We start from the raw sequence: 20,441 nt of genomic DNA, 5'->3' as shown, positions 1-20,441 counted from the left end.
TCCCTCCTTAGTGGAAAGTCTGGTGCTGGGACAGCAAGTAAGTTATTATAGGAAGACTTGAGAGAGCGAGAGGGAGGGAGAGGGGGGTGTAAGAGCTCAGCAGTTCTCTGGGGTAGAGGAGGGTGAGGTTCTGCAGGGCTCTGAAGGTAAGTAGTAAAATTTTATAAAGGACCGGTCCGGTGGCCAGGGTACCTGAGAGAGGTTTGGGGTGATGTGAGCTGAACGCTGAGTGTGGGTGAGACCTCCAGCTCCAGAGCTCTGAATGTTCTGGAGCTTTAGTACAGACTTTACACTTTTCCTTTCCTTCTCTGATCCCACCTTAACCTCCCTCTGTCTGGATGTTCCCCGTCAGAGCTCCGGGAGTGCGCTAGAACAAGAGACACATACACATGGTCAGCAACAATCCTCAAATAAGCTGTGGCACTGAAGCGATGATCAATTAATGTTACTGGGCCCAAAGTGGGCCAGGAAAACGTTCCCTTACCCCATTACACCACCTCCACCAGCCTGGACTGCTCACACACAGCAAGTTGGTTCCAGGGATTCATGGTGTAGGGCCAAATTCTGACCCTGCCATCTGTGAGCCTCAGCAGAAATCGAGACTCATCAGACCAGGCTACATTTTTTTGTCTTCAACTGTCCAGATTTTCTTGAGTATGTGCCGAATACAGCCTCAGGTTTCTACTCTTGACTGACAGAAGTGGAACCTGACGTGGTCTTCTGCTGTTGTAGCCCATCCACCTCAGGGTTTGATGTTTTGTGCATCCTGAGATGCTTTTCTTCTCACCACTAATTGTGTAGCGTGGTTATCTGAGTTAACGTAGCCTTTCTGTCAGCTGGAACCAGTCTGGCCATTCTCCACTGACCTCTCATTAACAAGGCATGGAACTGATGCTCATTGGAGATTTTTCTTTATTTCACCGTGAACTCTAGAAACCGCTGCAGCCGAGCATCAATAACAGAGCTGGAGCTCTTCAAGGCTGAAAATCACTGGGCTTTATGAATGAACTGAGTTTCTTGCTTCTTATGGCTTCTGATTAGTAAAGTGGGAAATGCTAATGAAGTAGGACAGATTGAAACAGTCTTGTGCAGAAGTTTTAGCACCCATTTGTTTATTTCATCAGTAGTTAAACGGACAGTAAGCACAAGTGTAAACACAGTGCACTGTGTGTATTACAGGAAATGTGGATACAGACGTGCATTAAATGGAACAGAATCTAAAATGACTCAGAGTAAATGTTGTTTACACATAATTATCGAACCATTATCGCTCCTTAATGCTACAACATTCATTTACAGTCCTGTCATTTTACCCTGTCTTATCTATAATATTAATCACTGTAAGGGTCAGACACTGAATACGTTCCAGAAACTTCAACAGAAGTGTTTTTCAATCACTAAACACAAAAATTAAAACACACAAACCCCACAAATCCCTTCCACTGTAATAATAATAATAATAATAATAGTAATAATGCAATATATTTTATCCATACTGTATTTTTCATGCACTGGCAGCTCTACAGTGTTTTACAGACAGATGATAATGTGTAACAGTAACACAAGAAACAAGATTGTTATGATTATTCTGCAGATCTAAGATCATAAACAGACATTCAGGAGCTTTACGGTCATGTAGCTCTTTAAAAACAGCAGCAGGACTTTAAAGTCTCTCCTAAAAAGTTAGAAAAGCTGAACTTTAACAGTTTTTCTCACATGATAAAAAGCTACTTTAGCGACTGTGTTTCCATTAAACAGAGCTCAGTCTAAGATCACACCCAGGTTTCCTCCTACAGGTTTAGTGTACGAGGGTAAAGAGCCGAACTTAAAGCAGAGTCTTAGTACCATCAGAGTCCGGTTCTCCTTTTAGCTCGTTTATTACAGCATCAGGAGGTGAAAGGAAACATTTGAACATGGAAAAGGCACAAATATTGTTTTAATGGAGGTAGACCACCATTTTTAGACCACCTCTTTCTGGATTTTGTCCCTTGAGTTTTTAGAGGCGTTTCACCTACATGCACATTATATTATATACAGTAGCATCTTTAATTACAGTGCGTCCAGTAGATTCCAGTAGTGTTTAGTTAATAACCAGCGTTCATGTGTTTAAAGGCTTTGTCTGTGCTCTGAAAGCAGAGCTACATTCAGAGGAAGCTCAACACGCTCTGGTCTGAAAGGACCTTTGGCATTACAGCAGCTACAGTTCAGCAAAAAGGCCTTTGTTAAAGAGCTGCTCAGAACATACAGCTGAAGACCAAGAAGCAGCAGCTCAAAATCTCACACTACAGAAAATTACTACACAACGAAAAGCCAAGCTTAAAATCAGGATCAGTAGCAGTGAAATTAAACCTGTGAGGTGCAAAATAATTGAACAGTTTTCCACAGCCAGTGTAACGTGTTTAAATAAATAAGAATTGTTTAGAATGTCTTGTTCCGTTTACTGTATGTGGAGCAGAGTCGTCTCATCAGAAGTTTTTTGAAGATGGAATTATGTTTTAAGTAAAACTCTAGTTCCCATCTTATTTTAACAAAGTATGTTCTGTTTTAAGTGGCATTAATATCATTTTCTGATATCAAATCAATTAAAGGTTAAATATCTTTGTACAGTCAAAGACATCACAGCACCAGCAGCAGAGCCGAGACACTACAGCAGTTTCCCATTCGCCTCCTCCTCACCTGTTGGTGAAAAGTTGTGATGATTGTTGGGAATTGTTTTATTTTGATTTATTGTCTTTGTTTTAATTGTTATTCATTATTAAACTGTATTAATGCTGAAGGGTTTAAGACGCCACCTCCATTTCTGTTCTCGAGGTTTGAACAGTTACACCAAATGGCCGTACAACACCCCCTAAAGAGGAAGTCCTGGGCAGAACACAGTACGGTCAATACGACAGGACTTCAGTGTCCCACTCTGTTCTGTCTGACTCTACTGGGGGTGGAGGGTCAGTTTCAGAGCATGAAAGCTGAGTGTCTGAGCTGCTGATTGGACTGGGGTGAGACTCAGGCAGGTATACTGAGCGCTCACTTTATAATAAAACCATGAATCCTCAATCTGTTCCAGGCAAGATCAAAGATCTTCTACATATTTGAAGCTAAACACGGCCAGAAATTTGAAGTGGGATTAGAACGAAGTATTTCAGTGTTAGAAGGACTGAGCCACTCTCTCCTGATTCTTACCATTAATCACTGAATAACACTGAACACACTACTGATGAAATCCCACAACGCGTTGGTCTAATCCCAAACTAAAACCTACTGAAGAAACGTTCTTCAGACAGCTGTTTTAGAGGACTGAAGTACTGCTTCTCTCATGAGGTTTAGGAGTTACTGAGACTGTAACAGGACAAATCCGACACAGTCCCGGTGGCTGATCATCACATCAAGCTTCTTTTTCTTCAAGTTTTCCCAGAAGATGACGTTGAATTTCTGAAAAAGTGAACTTACAGAAGCTGTTTAGTCTTCAGAGCTGTGGCTGAGGAGCTCTGGCCAGGGCAACACCACTTTCTACGTCTTCAGCTTGTAACCCACCTGAAGGATCGCCTCTTCTTCTGTCTGAGGGATCTTTTCCTCTGAACATCTGGACACACAAGCCCATTAGACGACGCACCCACGGCCCACCGAACATTCCTAGAATTACACCAAGAGCCAGAGCTATGACCCCAAAAACCCCTGCTCCAATTCCCAATCCGTTACGATATCCATCTTCACTTCCCTTCTGATACCCATCACTGTTTCCTTTCTGATATCCATCCTTCCATATCGAGCTCTGCTGTACATCTAAAGTAGGAGATAAAACAAAGGAGATAAGTGTGATCAACACTCTTTAGGAAAGTCTTCAGGTTCTACATGAAAGATCAGACTGATAGAACTAATATGAAGCTGATTATTATACAAACAGAAGATTTGTAGAGACCTCCATTATTCTGAGACCTCCCCTGGCTGTGATTGGTCCTAATCACCACGTTTGTTCTCAGACCTCCCCTCACTGGGGTTGGTCCTAATCACCACCATGTTTGTTCTCAGACCTTCCCTGACTGGGATTGGTCCTAATCACAGCTCCTTAGTTCTGAGATCTCCACAGCAGGCCTGATGGTAGTTCAGTTTCATTTCTTTATTGATTTGCACTGCCAGCTTAATTCAGTTCAGTTCACCACCAGCAGCACATCAGTACAGAAACAGTGCCTGGTAAAACATGGCGAATGCTGTTAAAACACTAAATGCACTTTAGAGAAAGAAAAACACTGAAATCATACCTTGGACGGTCACTGTGTAGGTGTGAATGACCTCTTTATTCCTGCTGTCCATTACAGTATAAACTCCACTGTCAGATGGAGCCATTCTTCTCAGCTCAACACCAGATGTGAGTGATGATCTCTGTGTGTATTCAGGTTTACACTGTAGTGAGGGTCCATCCACTGTACAGATCTGACCACTGGATGGTCCAGGTGTACCTGCGCTGTTATAAGTCACGTCCACTGCATCTGATACGTCCACCCTTAGGATCAGAGATTCACCGGCCATCATCTCAACTGTAGTGTTCAAGGCTGAGAGAAAAACAATCAGAATCATCCTGAATTCTGTTCAGATCTGATCTGTAGCATCAAATAATGTAAATCTGTTCTATCAGTGAGGAAAACAGCTGGACACTTACGCTCAATCTGTAGATGAACATCACAGACGTCCCTGCTGGCACAGTCACTCGTGTACCAGCCTCTCTTACTGAAATCAGCGTCAGTGATGATGAGAGAGAGATTCCCCTTCAGGTACTGATCATGGATCATCTGATATCCCTCCTTCACTGATCTACATGAAGTCTGATCACACTCAGCCAGAGTGTCACTGCGTTTGTGGAACACAGTCCATCTCGCTAAACCAGAGCATCTCTCAGAGCAGGACAGAGTAGCAGAGTCATGCAGCTTCACCTTCACTGGACCGTTCACTGATTCAGACCCTGAAAAATATAAAAGGAACATAAAGAGTCTGTTTTATTAAAAAGGAAATCTCTAATTCTTCTTAAAGTTAAAAGAAGCTAAATGAATTGCTGAAAGTTCAAACCACAATGATGAAAAAAGAAAATGATTTCTTACCTTTGACAGTTTGAAGCTGTAACTGCCAACCAGTCAAAGTACTACAGCCGTTAGTTTGAGGTGCTGGAACACGTTTTTTAGCAGGAGCCTGATTTTTTTTTAAATATTGTTATTTATACTGTTTCTGTTCATGTTTCTTAGAACAAATATTAAAATATGATGTGTGTTCATTTGAAGAATTTCTCTCTCTTCACTGTATTAACAGCTAGTTTGACACTAAATTCCAGAAAATATGAGGAATTCATGCTTAACAGACGTTTGTAATTCCAGATGAAGATCATGTTTGTTTAGTCTAGCATGGGCCTAAACATACTGTGGCTGATTTTCTCCTGTTTGGACCTGCACTCATATTTACATTTAGACCACAGTACTTGTTTCCTGTGATCTTCAGATTTTGAACATTAATGATGTGCTATATAAAATATACCATTTTATATAAAACACTATAACGCATATTCATAGACCACGTTAGTAGACCCTGTTTATAAGTAAATTCTCTAGTGTGCATCTCTAGAAAAGGTTTTTAATCAGTTAGTACACTGTTTATAAAGGGTTTGTACCTAGTAGATCATATATAAGTTGAAAGATTCCTTAAAACATCTGTGTTTCATTTCATGTGTCTTATAGTTTCGTCAGAATGATGTTGCTTAAAAAGGACCAATGAGCATCCAACAAGTCTGGTTCACAAACCAAAAGTAAAAAAATCAAGAGTAAAATCTTTGAGAACGTCTTAAAGGAGTGATGGTGCAGTACTGACCAGTAGTGAATATAGAGATAATGATCAGGATCAGGACACAGTCAGGACTGCAGGACGGCATGACTGACCTACAGACACACAAACACACCATCAGTACCAGGTCCAGACTGGCCTTCAGGAGAATTCCACAGACTCATTAATGACGTAAGTCCATCATTTAGGCTGATCTGATCAAATCTGCTACATTAGATAGTTACGTCCTCAGCCAGCCTGCTGGACGATGCTGTAGTGGGTATTTAGTCTCTTTCCCGCTGGTTAATCCCCTCCAAGCCTCTCTGACATTTCCAGAACAGAACTTACTCTCCACCTTATTCCAGTGCCCATTTTGCCGGCTTTATATTGTTTCTGAGCTTCACAGAATGGCAACATAACTTAAAAGCTAAAATGCAGAGAACCCAATTAAACAGTTTGAGTTTTATCACTGAGACGATGGCAGAAAAGGTTACAGCCATCTGCTTCATCTCCCCTCTATCCTAGCTACCCTCTACTCCTTTAGAGAACCACAGTTACATTGATGATATCTGCTTATTTGTTCTCTTCTTCTCAGGAGGGGAAATGCAGGTTTCAGCGTTTTGCACATTCATTTCATGTGAAATCGAGTAGAGAAATTCAAATATGCAGCAAATGTTCAACACAAAACTGCAACTGGACCGAAGCCGTTCTGTTCTGCAGGGCGGCTCTTCTCCGTATTCAGTGTGTTATTATACTGTGTCTCAGATTTACTACATTCTCATGACCTTCACATCACAAACAGACAGATCAGGACATTGATGAACATCTAAACCTGAGTCACAGCTCACTGAGGCAGCATCCAGCACTGAGCAGCAGCACTGAACTTGGACTGAAATGGAAGCAGGGACCACATTACACCAGAACTCCCATCAGTCCACTGGTTCCCAGCGTCTTTCAGAGTTCTTTTCTAAACTCCTTACTGGTTTTAAACCTCTTCCTGGTCTGGCCAGGGTCTAGGTTAATGACGTGATGGTCAGATGTGTTTGTTCTCAGGCACTCTGGTAGCAATCAGTACTGAGGCCCAAAGGCCTGGAATTTATTTCCTGAGCAGCTGCAATCCATTAAACTCAAGTGAAGTAGGGGAGCTCAGTCCTGGTTCTGGAGATTTGTGTCTCAGCAGAGTTTAGCTTCACCCCTAATCTAAGTCACCTGATCCAGCTAAGAAAGATCTGCAGTGCCTACAGAAGCGTCTGACTATCAGAGCTAGGGTGGTGGATCTAAACTCTCCAGCTTGGTGGATCTCCAGGACCAGGATTGGACAAGCTTGACTTAATATCTTAAACAGATGTTTATATTTTTTCAGATGAGCTTTTTTGGAGTTGATCCTGTTTAGCAGAGGTTCACCTGTACAATGACCCATAACAGCAGGGCTCTCAAGTTTTTAGGTTTGGTGGGAGTGAGATTTTTTTTTTGGGGGGGGGGTAGTTAGCCACTACCCTGACCTCAGCACCATCATCTTCACTTGCGCCCTCTTCTTCTGACCCTCCACCTTCTGCTGCATTCACCTCTACCCTTTCTTCTTCTTCCATAGTCTCCTCTTCTCTCTCTTTCACTATATCCAAAGTCTTCTCTGCTATCTCCCCTGATGTATTAGCCATTTCAGTCTCTTCCATCGTCACATTATCTGCCTTCCTTGCCTTTGGTTTCTGAGCCTTTTCCCAGAAGGAAATGAGGCTCTTCTGTTTCTTCCCTGACATTCTAAATAAACAACAAACGGTTAAAACGTATCCATGTTCATGACAGATCTAAGGTGACTAAACCAGAGTTATTCTACCCTATAATACCCAGAAAGACCCTATAAATATCTCTGACTAAACGAACATTTAAAACCTCGTCAGGCTCCAGTGGTGCCGTTCTCCTTCAGCCGTTCACCGACGTGTGTTAGTCAGAACCGAATCGGACAGCTCTCCGCACCTGACACTGAATAGGGTGTAGTAACTGGGTAACTTCTCTGAGCACAGAAGCGCTGTGACCAGTGGCTGTGACTCGTTTGTAGAAAAAAAAAATCAAGAATGAGAAATAGCATGTGTGGCGTGTGAACTCGCTGAGGTGCGTGTGTCACACGCTCAAAGCGTGAGACTTGAGAACAATGAGAAAGGAGCTATTTCATTATTATTATCATTATTTTAACATATTATTTGTATTTATGGAGATATTTTAGTTCTTTTCAGTACCGAAGCACAGCTCTGCTATCTCGGTCTGCCTCAGCTGTGAGTCGTTACTGGTCAGGCTGGAGCTGAAAGGACGGTACTGCGGCTCTGCGGTCCGGCTCGTATGGGTCATTCACCGGTCTAATGGTGTAAAACACAGTTCATGCACTCACTGTGTGTCCATGAGGTCCTCACACCCACAGGATTCCCAAAACAAGATCAGTCTTCTGGTCTTCCAGTCTTTCCGGGCTGGCGGTCACGTGTGTCCTGTTCAGGGGCTGCATTGGAGGCCGACTGCGTCCCGGCGGCGAAGGCTCGGCGGGGATTCGAGTACCTGGAGTCATCAACAGAGAAGCGCACGGTGGCTGAAGAGACGCCCCACATCACTGTCCCCCCTCGGACCCCCCCAAAACACTGTCCCCCTCGGCTCCCCCAGATCACTGTCCCCCCTCGGACCCCCCAGATCACTGTCCCCCCTCGGACCCCCCAGATCACTGCCCCCCCTCGGACCCCCCAGATCACTGTCCCCCCTCGGACCCCCCAGATCACGGTCCTGCACACAAGCTCTAACTAGTTTAGTCTCCCCAAACAGATTTTATGCACAAAGACTTTTATTTTGGAAAATAAACTTCATAAACCACTGCGGGAGAAAAACCTCGGCCTGATGTGAGAAATGACTGTATAGAAACTGTAGCTGCTGGCGCTGAGCTGGACTGAAGCTGTGGCTGATTTAGTCCGGAGACTCTTCGCCTCTCAGTACAAGTGAATCTGTTCACAGCCGGATCCTGACCGCTCCAACATGGCGGCGCTGCAGACGTATCGCCTCACAGAGAACAACAGACAGCGCGGCATCTCGGAATGGATATCTGTGGTTCTGCTGTGGAGACGGTACGGAGCCCCTCAGGGGTCAACAGAAATGGATCCCTCGCAAAATCTATGCTTGTATGTATAAAGGCACCTAAATAAAGTGACTATGTGGGAAATGAAGAATAAAGACAGCCTTTGATGTAAAACTCTCTGTAAAACCGTGAAACATAACTGCCTTTTTGAAATTGGGGGACTGGGTATCGATTGTCCATCATCTCTGTATTTCAGTGGAGATTCTGGCTGTTCTGATCAAGCGTACTGGGAGGTTTGTAACACTGATAGTCTGTCTGAGCGTTCCAGCTCACAGTAACCAGAAAGCTAATGCTTCTCCACAGATCAACGTTAACAGTGCGGATTTCTAAGTCTTTAGATCAGATCTGAAGAAGGAGAAAGAAGAGCAGTCATGGAGGGACTGAGAAAGGGAGTTCCAGAGTTTGGGGGCAGTGGTATTGAAGGACGTCCCTCCTTAGTGGAAAGTCTGGTGCTGGGACAGCAAGTAAGTTATTATAGGAAGACCTGAGAGAGCGAGAGGGAGGGAGAGGGGGGTGTAAGAGCTCAGCAGTTCTCTGGGGTAGAGGAGGGCGAGGTTCTGCAGGGCTCTGAAGGTAAGTAGTAAAATTTTATAAAGGACCGGTCCGGTAGCCAGGGTACCTGAGAGAGGTTTGGGGTGATGTGAGCTGAACGCTGAGTGTGGGTGAGACCTCCAGCTCCAGAGCTCTGAATGTTCTGGAGCTTTAGTACAGACTTTACACTTTTCCTTTACTTCTCTGATCCCACCTTAAACTCCCTCTGTCTGGATGTTCTGAGTCAGAGCTCCGGGAGTGCGCTAGAACAAGAGACACAAACACACACACACACACACATACACACACACACATGTGCTTCAGTGTTCAGACACACTCATTTATTTTCAGAAATTAGGGCATCTTTGTACTCTTAGAAGCAGATGGCTGGAGTTGGGCCAGCATGAAGATAAACAGGAGGTCTGAGAACAATGTGCAGAGTAGAGCTGAGTCGTGTGAGAGGACAGGAAACACTGGCTGAGAAAGTCCTGGCTGCCAAAAATATGCACTCGCAGGCAGAGGAGTAAGTAAACAATTACATTTACTCAGTTGTGTTATGCATTTCCTGGAGATTCATGGTGTTAGGCCAAATTCTGACCCTGCCATCTGTGAGCCTCAGCAGAAATCGAGACTCATCAGACCAGGCTACATTTTTTTGTCTTCAACTGTCCAGTTTTGGTTGAGTATGTGCCGAATGCAGCCTCGGGTTTCTACTCTTGACTGACAGAAGTGGAACCTGACGTGGTCTTCTGCTGTTATAGCCCATCCACCTCAGGGTTTGATGTTTTGTGCATCCTGAGATGCTTTTCTTCTCACCACTATTTGTGTAGCGTTGTTATCTGAGTTAACGTAGCCTTTCTGTCAGCTGGAACCAGTCTGGCCATTCTCCACTGACCTCTCATTAACAAGGCATGGAACTGATGCTCATTGGAGATTTTTCTTTATTGCAGCGTGAACTCTTGAAACCGCTGCAGCCGAGCATCAATAACAGAGCTGGAGCTCTTCAAGGCTGAAAATCACTGGGCTTTATGAATGAACTGAGTTTCTTGCTTCTTATGGCTTCTGATTAGTAAAGTGGGAAATGCTAATGAAGTAGGACAGATTGAAACAGTCTTGTGCAGAAGTTTCAGCACCCATTTGTTTATTTCCTCAGCAGTTAAACGGACAGTAAGCACAAGTGTAAACACAGTGCATCAGTTTCAATCACTAAACACAAAAATTAAAACACACAAACCCCACAAATCCCTTCCACTGTAATAATAATAATAATAATAGTAATAATAGTAATAATGCAATATATTTTATCCATACTGTATTTTTCATGCACTGGCAGCTCTACAGTGTTTTACAGACATGATAATGTGTAACAGTAACACAAGAAACATGATTATGATTGTTATGATTATTCTGCAGATCTAAGATCATAAACAGACATTCAGGAGCTTTACGGTCATGTAGCTCTTTAAAAACAGCAGCAGGACTTTAAAGTCTCTCCTAAAAAGTTAGAAAAGCTGAACTTTAACAGTTTTTCTCACATGATAAAAAGCTACTTTAGCGACTGTGTTTCCATTAAACAGAGCTCAGTCTAAGATCACACCCAGGTTTCCTCCTACAGGTTTAGTGTACGAGGCTAAAGAGCCGAACTTAAAGCAGAGTCTTAGTACCATCAGAGTCCGGTTCTCCTTTTAGCTCGTTTATTACAGCATCAGGAGGTGAAAGGAAACATTTGAACATGGAAAAGGCACAAATATTGTTTTAATGGAGGTAGACCACCATTTTTAGACCACCTCTTTCTGGATTTTGTCCCTTGAGTTTTTAGAGGTGTTTCACCTACATGCACATTATATTATATACAGTAGCATCTTTAATTACAGTGCGTCCAGTAGATTCCAGTAGTGTTTAGTTCATAACCAGCGTTCATGTGTTTAAAGGCTTTGTCTGTGCTCTGAAAGCAGAGCTACATTCAGAGGAAGCTCAACACGCTCTGGTCTGAAAGGACCTTTGGCATTACAGCAGCTACAGTTCAGCAAAAAGGCCTTTGTTAAAGAGCTGCTCAGAACATACAGCTGAAGACCAAGAAGCAGCAGCTCAAAATCTCACACTACAGAAAATTACTACACAACGAAAAGCCAAGCTTAAAATCAGGATCAGTAGCAGTGAAATTAAACCTGTGAGGTGCAAAATAATTGAACAGTTTTCCACAGCCAGTGTAACGTGTTTAAATAAATAAGAATTGTTTAGAATGTCTTGTTCCGTTTACTGTATGTGGAGCAGAGTCGTCTCATCAGAAGTTTTTTGAAGATGGAATTATGTTTTAAGTAAAACTCTAGTTCCCATCTTATTTTAACAAAGTATGTTCTGTTTTAAGTGGCATTAATAACATTTTCTGATATCAAATCAATTAAAGGTTAAATATCTTTGTACAGTCAAAGACATCACAGCACCAGCAGCAGCAGCAGAGCCGAGACACTACAGCAGTTTCCCATTCGCCTCCTCCTCACCTGTTGGTGAAAAGTTGTGATAATTGTTGGGAATTGTTTTATTTTGATTTATTGTCTTTGTTTTAATTGTTATTCATTATTAAACTGTATTAATGCTGAAGGGTTTAAGACGCCACCTCCATTTCTGTTCTCGAGGTTTGAACAGTTACACCAAATGGCCGTACAACACCCCCTAAAGAGGAAGTCCTGGGCAGAACACAGTACGGTCAATACGACAGGACTTCAGTGTCCCACTCTGTTCTGTCTGACTCTACTGGGGGTGGAGGGTCAGTTTCAGAGCATGAAAGCTGAGTGTCTGAGCTGCTGATTGGACTGGGGTGAGACTCAGGCAGGTATACTGAGCGCTCACTTTATAATAAAACCATGAATCCTCAATCTGTTCCAGGCAAGATCAAAGATCTTCTACATATTTGAAGCTAAAGACGGACAGAAATTTGAAGTGGGATTAGAACGAAGTATTTCAGTGTTAGAAGGACTGAGCCACTCTCTCCTGATTCTTACCATTAATCACTGAATAACACTGAACACACTACTGATGAAATCCCACAACGCGTTGGTCTAATCCCAAACTAAAACCTACTGAAGAAACGTTCTTCAGACAGCTGTTTTAGAGGACTGAAGTACTGCTTCTCTCATGAGGTTTAGGAGTTACTGAGACTGTAACAAGACAAATCCAACACAGTCCCGGTGGCTGATCATCACATCAAGCTTCTTTTTCTTCAAGTTTTTTCCAGAAGATGAAGTTGAAGAGAACTTACAGAAGCTGTTTAGTCTTCAGAATTCTGTCTAGCAAGCTCTGGCCAGGGCAACACCACTTTCAGCATCTTCAGCTTGTCGCCCACCTGAGGGATCGTCTCCTATTCTTTCTGAGGGATCTTCTCTTCTCAACCTCAGAAGACGCACCCGCGGCACAGCAAACATTCCGAAAATCACACCAAGAGCCAGAGCTATGATCCCAAAAACGCCTGCTCCGATTCCAAATCCGTTACGATATCCATCTTCACTTCCCTTCTGATACCCATCACTGTTTCCTTTCTGATATCCATCCTTCCATATCAAGCTCTGCTGTACATCTAAAGTAGGAGATAAAACAGAGGAGATAAATGTGATCAACACTCTTTAGGAAAGTCTTCAGGTTCTACATGAAAGATCAGACTGATAGAACTAATATGAAGCTGATTATTATTCAAACAGAAGATTTGTAGAGACCTCCATTATTCTGAGACCTCCCCCTGACTGTGATTGGTCCTAATCACCACCTCCATTATTCTGAGACCTCCCCCTGACTGTGGTTGGTCCTAATCACAGCTCCTTAGTTCTGAGATCTCCACAGCAGGCCTGATGGTAGTTCAGTTTCATTTCTTTATTGATTTGCACTGCCAGCTTAATTCAGTTCAGTTCACCACCAGCAGCGCATCAGTATAGAAACAGTGCCTGGTAAAACATGGCGAACGCTGGTAAAACACTAAATGCACTTTGGAGAAAGAAAAACACTGAAATCATACCTTGGACGGTCACTGTGTAGGTGTGAATGACCTCTTTATTCCTGCTGTCCATTACAGTATAAACTCCACTGTCAGATGGAGTCATTCTTCTCAGCTCAACACCAGATGTGAGTGATGATCTCTGTGTGTATTCAGGTTTACACTGTAGTGAGGGTCTATCCACTGTACAGATCTGACCACTGGATGGTCCAGGTGTAACTGTACTGTTATAAATCACGTCCACTGGATCTGATACGTCCAGCCTTAGGATCAGAGAATCACCGGCCATCATCTCAACTGTAGTGTTCAAGGCTGAGAGAAAAACAATCAGAAACATCCTGAATTCTGTGCAGATCTGATCTGTAACATCAAATAATGTAAATCTGTTCTATCAGTGAGGAAAACAGCTGGACACTTACGCTCAATCTGTAGATGAACATCACAGAGATCTTTACCATCACAGTCACACGTGTACCAGCCTCTCTTACTGAAATCAGCGTCAGTGATGATGAGAGAGAGATTCCCCTTCAGGTACTGATCATGGATCATTTGATATCCCTCCTTCACTGATCTACATGAAGTCTGATCACACTCAGCCAGAGTGTCACTGCGTTTGTGGAACACAGTCCATCTCGCTAAACCAGAGCATCTCTCAGGGCAGGGCAGAGTAGCAGAGTCATGAAGCTTCACCTTCACTGGACCAACAGCTGATACAGACCCTGAAAAATATAAAAGGAACATAAAGAGTCTGTTTGATTAAAAAAGGAAATCTCTAATTCTTCTTAAAGTTAAAAGAAGCTAAATGAATTGCTGAAAGTTGAAAATTGCTGAAATTAATGTCTATAAAACGCAGCCGAACTAAGAATCTCCAGCTGAACATCACTGGTTGGTAACAGGGGACCAGGCACTACATTTCAAATGAGCTAAACTGGTACATTTACAGAACTGGTGATTGTCTCTGTGGATCTAAACTGAATAAACTAAACAGGCTCTGTTCAGCTTCACTTACACTTCCTGTTCTCTGTAACCAGATGAGGTCAGCAGGTGGCTAAAAGGCTAACTGGCTGGTTCAGTAAAATTCAGAAGCAGGTCTAAAATTCAGACTTTTACAGAAAGTCTACACCCCCCACACACAACTCCTCTGCTCCACAGGAGCCTTTATCAAGAACAATGTTCTGGAACTTTTAATAGTTTTATGTTCAGATGAAACAAATACAGAACTCTTCGTTAATGATTATTATTAATTATTATTATTAATAATTCAGCTCATTATGTTTGGAGAAAGAAAGGTGGAGCGTGAAGTAGAAAGATACGAGCATCATGATATGGAGCTGCTCGTCTGCAAATGGTACTGGAGCATTACAGACCATTGAAGGAATATGAATGGAGTGATGAATGGAGTGATGAATGGAGTGATGCAGTGGGAGATATCAGAGAAGAATTTAATTTAATCAGTAAAGAACTGCATCTGGGGAGAAGATGGACATTCAAAAACACAAACAGCCAGAAAAACTCAACACTTGTTTCTAAAAAAGGATGGAGGACGATAAAATTACAGGTCCAGCAGAAGGACCCTGGTACCCCTGGAGAACGTAGTACAGTTTACTGAGGGGAAAAGGTCGACATCAAACCACAATGATGAAAAAAGAAAATGATTTCTTACCTTTGACAGTTTGAAGCTGTAACTGCCAACCAGTCAAAGTACTACAGCCGTTAGTTTGAGGTGCTGGAACACGTTTTTTAGCAGGAGCCTGATTTTTTTCTTTAAATATTGTTATTTATACTGTTTCTGTTCATGTTTCTTAGAACAAATATTAAAATATGATGTGTGTTCATTTGAAGAATTTCTCTCTCTTCACTGTATTAACAGCTAGTTTGTCACTAAAATCCAGAAAATATGAGGAATTCATGCTTAACAGACGTTTGTAATTCCAGATGAAGATCATGTTTGTTTAGTCTAGCATGGGCCTAAACATACTGTGGCTGATTTTCTCCTGTTTGGACCTGCACTCATATTTTCATTTAGACCACAGTACTTGTTTCCTGTGATCTTCAGATTTTGAACGTGAATGATGTGCTATATAAAATATACCATTTTATATAAAACACTATAACGCATATTCATAGACCACGTTAGTAGACCCTGTTTATAAGTAACTTCTCTAGTGTGCATCTCTAGAAAAGGTTTTTAATCAGTTAATACACTGTTTATAAAGGGTTTGTACCTAGTAGATCATATATAAGTTGAAAGATTCCTTAAAACATCTGTGTTTCATTTCATGCGTCTTATAGTTTCGTCAGAATGATGTTGCTTAAAAAGGACCAACGAGCATCCAACAAGTCTGGTTCACAAACCTAAAGTAAAAAAATCAAGAGTAAAATCTTTGAGAACGTCTTAAAGGAGTGATGGTGCAGTACTGACCAGTAGTGAACATAGAGATAACGATCAGGATCAGGACACAGAGATCACGACTGCAGGATGGCACGACTGACCTACAGACACACAAACACACCATCAGTACCAGGTCCAGACTGGCCTTCAGGAGAATTCCACAGACTCATTAATGACGTAAGTCCATCATTTAGGCTGATCTGATCAAATCTGCTACATTAGATAGTTACGTCCTCAGCCAGCCTGCTGGACGATGCTGTAGTGGGTATTTAGTCTCTTTCCCACTGGTTAATCCCCTCCAAGCCTCTCCGACATTTCCAGAACAGAACTTACTCTCCACCTTATTCCTGTGCCCATTTTGCCGGCTTTATATTGTTTCTGAGCTTCACAGAATGGCAACATAACTTAAAAGCTAAAATGCAGAGAACCCAATTAAACAGTTTGAGTTTTATCACTGAGGTGATAGCAGAAAATTTCTCGAGTAGAGAAATTCAAATATGCAGCAAATGTTCAACACAAAACTGCAACTGGACCGAAGCCGTTCTGATCTGCAGGGCGGCTCTTCTCCGTATTCAGTGTGTTATTATACTGTGTCTGAGATTTACTACATTCTCATGACCTTCACATCACAAACAGACAGATCAGGACATTGATGAACATCTAAACCTGAGTCACAGCTCACTGAGGCAGCATCCAGCACTGAGCAGCAGCACTGAATTTGGACTGAAGTGGAAGCAGGGACCACATTACACCAGAACTCCCATCAGTCCACTGGTTCCCAGCGTCTTTAAGAGTTCATTTCTAAGCTCTTTACTGGTTTTAAACGTCTTCCTGGTCTGGCCAGGCTCTACTTTAATGATGTGATGGTCAGATGTGTTTGTTCTCAGGCACTTTGGTCCTCTGGTAGCAATCAGTACTGAGGCCCAAAGCCCTGGGATTCACTTCCTGAGCAGCTGCAATCCATTAAGCTCAAGTGAAGCAGGGGAGCTCAGTCCTGGTTCTGGAGATCTGTGTCTCAGCAGAGTTTAGCTTCACCCCTAATCTAAGTCACCCGATCCAGCTAAGAAAGATCTGTAGTGCCTACAGCAGCGTCTGACTATCAGAGCTAGGGTGGTGGATCTAAACTCTCCAGCTTGGTGGATCTCCAGGACCAGGATTGGACAAGCTTGACTTAATATCTTAAACAGATGTTTATATTTTTTCAGATGAGCTTTTTTGGAGTTGATCCTGTTTAGCAGAGGTTGACCTGTACAATGACCCATAACAGTGACCCTGAGTTCGTACTGCACTATGACAGGAGGATTCCTGAAAGAAGAAAGGAGCTATTTCATTATTATTATCATTATTTTAACATAGTATTTGTATTTATGGAGATATTTTAGTTCTTTCCAGTACCGAAGCTCAGCTCTGCTATCTCGGTCTGCCTCAGGTGTGAGTGGTTACTGGTCAGGCCGGAGCTGAAAGGACGGTACTGCGGCTCTGCGGTCCGGCTCGTATGGGTCATTCACCGGTCTAATGGTGTAAAACACAGGTCATGTACTCACTGTGTGTCCATGAGGTCCTCACACACACAGGATTCCCGAAACGACACACAGGATTCCCGAAATGACACACAGGATTCCCGAAACGACACACAGGATTCCCGAAACGACACACAGGATTCCCAAAACAACACACAGGATTCCCGAAATAACGCACAGAATTCCCAATACAAGATCAGTCTTCCGGTCTTCCAGTCTTTCCGGGGTGGGGGTTACGTGTTTCCTGTTCAATACCTGCATTGGACACCGACTGCGTCCCGGCGGCGAAAGCTCGGCGGGGATTCGAGTACCTGGAGGCATCAACAGAGAAGCGCACGGCGGCTGCAGAGACGCCCCACATCACTGTCCCCCCTCGGACCCCCCAGATCACTGTCCCCCCTCGGACCCCCCAGATCACTGTCCTGCACACAAGCTCTAACTAGTTTAGTCTCCCCAAACAGATTTTATGCACAAAGACTTTTATTTTGGAAAATAAACTTCATAAACCACTGCGGGAGAAAAACCTCGGCCTGATGTGAGAAATGACTGTATAGAAACTGTAGCTGCTGGCGCTGAGCTGGACTGAAGCTGTGGCTGATTTAGTCCGGAGACTCTTCGCCTCTCAGTACAAGTGAATCTGTTCACAGCCGGATCCTGACCGCTCCAACATGGCGGCGCTGCAGCCGTATCGCCTCACAGAGAACAACAGACAGCGCAGCATCTCGGAATGGATATCTGTGGTTCTGCTGTGGAGACGGTACGGAGCCCCTCAGGGGTCAACAGAAATGGTTCCCTCGCAAAATCTGCTTGTATGTATAAAGGCACCTAAATAAAGTGACTATGTGGGAAATGAAGAATAAAGACAGCCTTTGATGTAAAACTCTCTTTCAGGTAAAACCGTGAAACATAACTGCCTTTTTTAAATTGGGGGACTGGGTATCGATTGTCCATCATCTCTATATTTCAGTGGAGGTTCTGGCTGTTCTGATCAAGCGTACTGGGAGGTTTGTAACACTGATAGTCTGTCTGAGCGTTCCAGCTCACAGTAACCAGAAAGCTAATGCTTCTCCACAGATCAACGTTAACAGTGCGGATTTCTAAGTCTTTAGATCAGATCTGAAGGAGGAGAAAGAAGAGCAGTCATGGAGGGACTGAGGAAGGGAGTTCCAGAGTTTGGGGGCAGTGGTATTGAAGGACGTCCCTCCTTAGTGGAAAGTCTGGTGCTGGGACAGCAAGTAAGTTATTATAAGAAGACCTGAGAGAGCGAGAGGGAGGGAGAGGGGGGTGTAAGAGCTCAGCAGTTCTCTGGGATAGAGGAGGGTGAGGTTCTGCAGGGCTCTGAAGGTAAGTAGTAAAATTTTATAAAGGACCGGTCCGGTAGCCAGGGTACCTGAGAGAGGTTTGGGGTGATGTGAGCTGAACGCTGAGTGTGGGTGAGACCTCCAGCTCCAGAGCTCTGAATGTTCTGGAGCTTTAGTACAGACTTTACACTTTTCCTTTCCTTCTCTGATCCCACCTTAACCTCCCTCTGTCTGGATGTTCTGAGTCAGAGCTCCGGGAGTGCGCTAGAACAAGAGACACAAACACACACACACACACACACATACACACACACATGTGCTTCAGTGTTCAGACACACTCATTTATTTTCAGAAATTAGGGCATCTTTATACTCTTAGAAGCAGACATGGCTGGAGGTGGGCCAGCATGAAGATAAACAGGAGGTCTGAGAACAATGTGCAGAGTAGAGTTGAGTTGTGAGAGAAGACAGGAAACACTGGCTGAGAAAGTCCTGGCTGCCAAAAATATGCACTCGCAGGCAGAGGAGTAAGTAAACAATTACATTTACTCAGTTGTGTTGTGCATTTCCTGGAGATTGTTCATGCTGTGAATCTGCTGCTCTACCACATCCCAAAGCTGTTCCACTGGATTCAGATCCGATGAGTGGGAAGGCCAATGAATAACACTAAACTCATTATCATGTTCATGAAACCAGTTTGAGACATTTGCTTCATGACATGGTGCATTATCATGCTGGACGTAGCCATTAGAAGATGGACAAGTGTGGTAAAGAAGGGATAAACATGGTCAGCAACAATCCTCAAATAAGCTGTTGCACTGAAGCGATGATCAATTAATGTTACTGGGCCCAAAGTGGGCCAGGAAAACATTCCCTTACCCCATTACACCACCTCCACCAGCCTGGACTGCTCACACACAGCAAGTTGGGTCCAGGGATTCATGGTGTAGGGCCAAATTCTGACCCTGCCATCTGTGAGCCTCAGCAGAAATCGAGACTCATCAGACCAGGCTACATTTTTTTGTCTTCAACTGTCCAGTTTTGGTTGAGTATGTGCCGAATACAGCCTCGGGTTTCTACTCTTGACTGACAGAAGTGGAACCTGACGTGGTCTTCTGCTGTTGTAGCCCATCCACCTCAGGGTTTGATGTTTTGTGCATCCTGAGATGCTTTTCTTCTCACCACTATTTGTGTAGCGTGGTTATCTGAGTTAACGTAGCCTTTCTGTCAGCTGGAACCAGTCTGGCCATTCTCCACTGACCTCTCATTAACAAGGCATGGAACTGATGCTCATTGGAGATTTTTCTTTATTGCAGCGTGAACTCTAGAAACCGCTGCAGCCGAGCAGCAATAACAGAGCTGGAACTCTTCAAGGCTGAAATTCACTGGGCTTTATGAATGAACTGAGTTTCTTGCTTCTTATGGCTTCTGATTAGTAAAGTGGGAAATGCTAATGAAGTAGGACAGATTGAAACAGTCTTGTGCAGAAGTTTTAGCACCCATTTGTTTATTTCATCAGTAGTTAAACGGACAGTAAGCACAAGTGTAAACACAGTGCACTGTGTGTATTACAGGAAATGTGGATACAGACGTGCATTAAATGGAACAGAATCTAAAATGAATCAGAGTAAATGTTGTTTACACATAATTATCAAACCATTATCGCTCCTTAATGCTACAAAATTCATTTACAGTCCTGTCATTTTACCCTGTGTTATCTATAATATTAATCACTGTAAGGGTCAGACACACTGAATACGTTCCAGAAAGTTCAACAGAAGTGTTTTTCAATCACTAAACACAAAAAT

At 43.2% G+C, this 20,441-nt stretch overlaps 1 protein-coding gene across 1 annotated transcript in view; it reads right to left on the bottom strand.

The window, feature by feature from the left end:
- The window catches only part of LOC119261778, an 85,836-nt gene that overhangs the window by 38,813 nt on the left and 26,582 nt on the right, over positions 1 to 20,441 (bottom strand). The window lies entirely within an intron of this gene.

Source organism: Pygocentrus nattereri, chromosome 20 (genome assembly GCF_015220715.1).
Source record: "Pygocentrus nattereri isolate fPygNat1 chromosome 20, fPygNat1.pri, whole genome shotgun sequence".
NCBI classification, from domain to species: domain Eukaryota; kingdom Metazoa; phylum Chordata; class Actinopteri; order Characiformes; family Serrasalmidae; genus Pygocentrus; species Pygocentrus nattereri.
The sequence above is the reverse complement of the archived record's forward strand: the minus strand, read 5'-3'. Positions and strand labels throughout refer to the sequence as shown.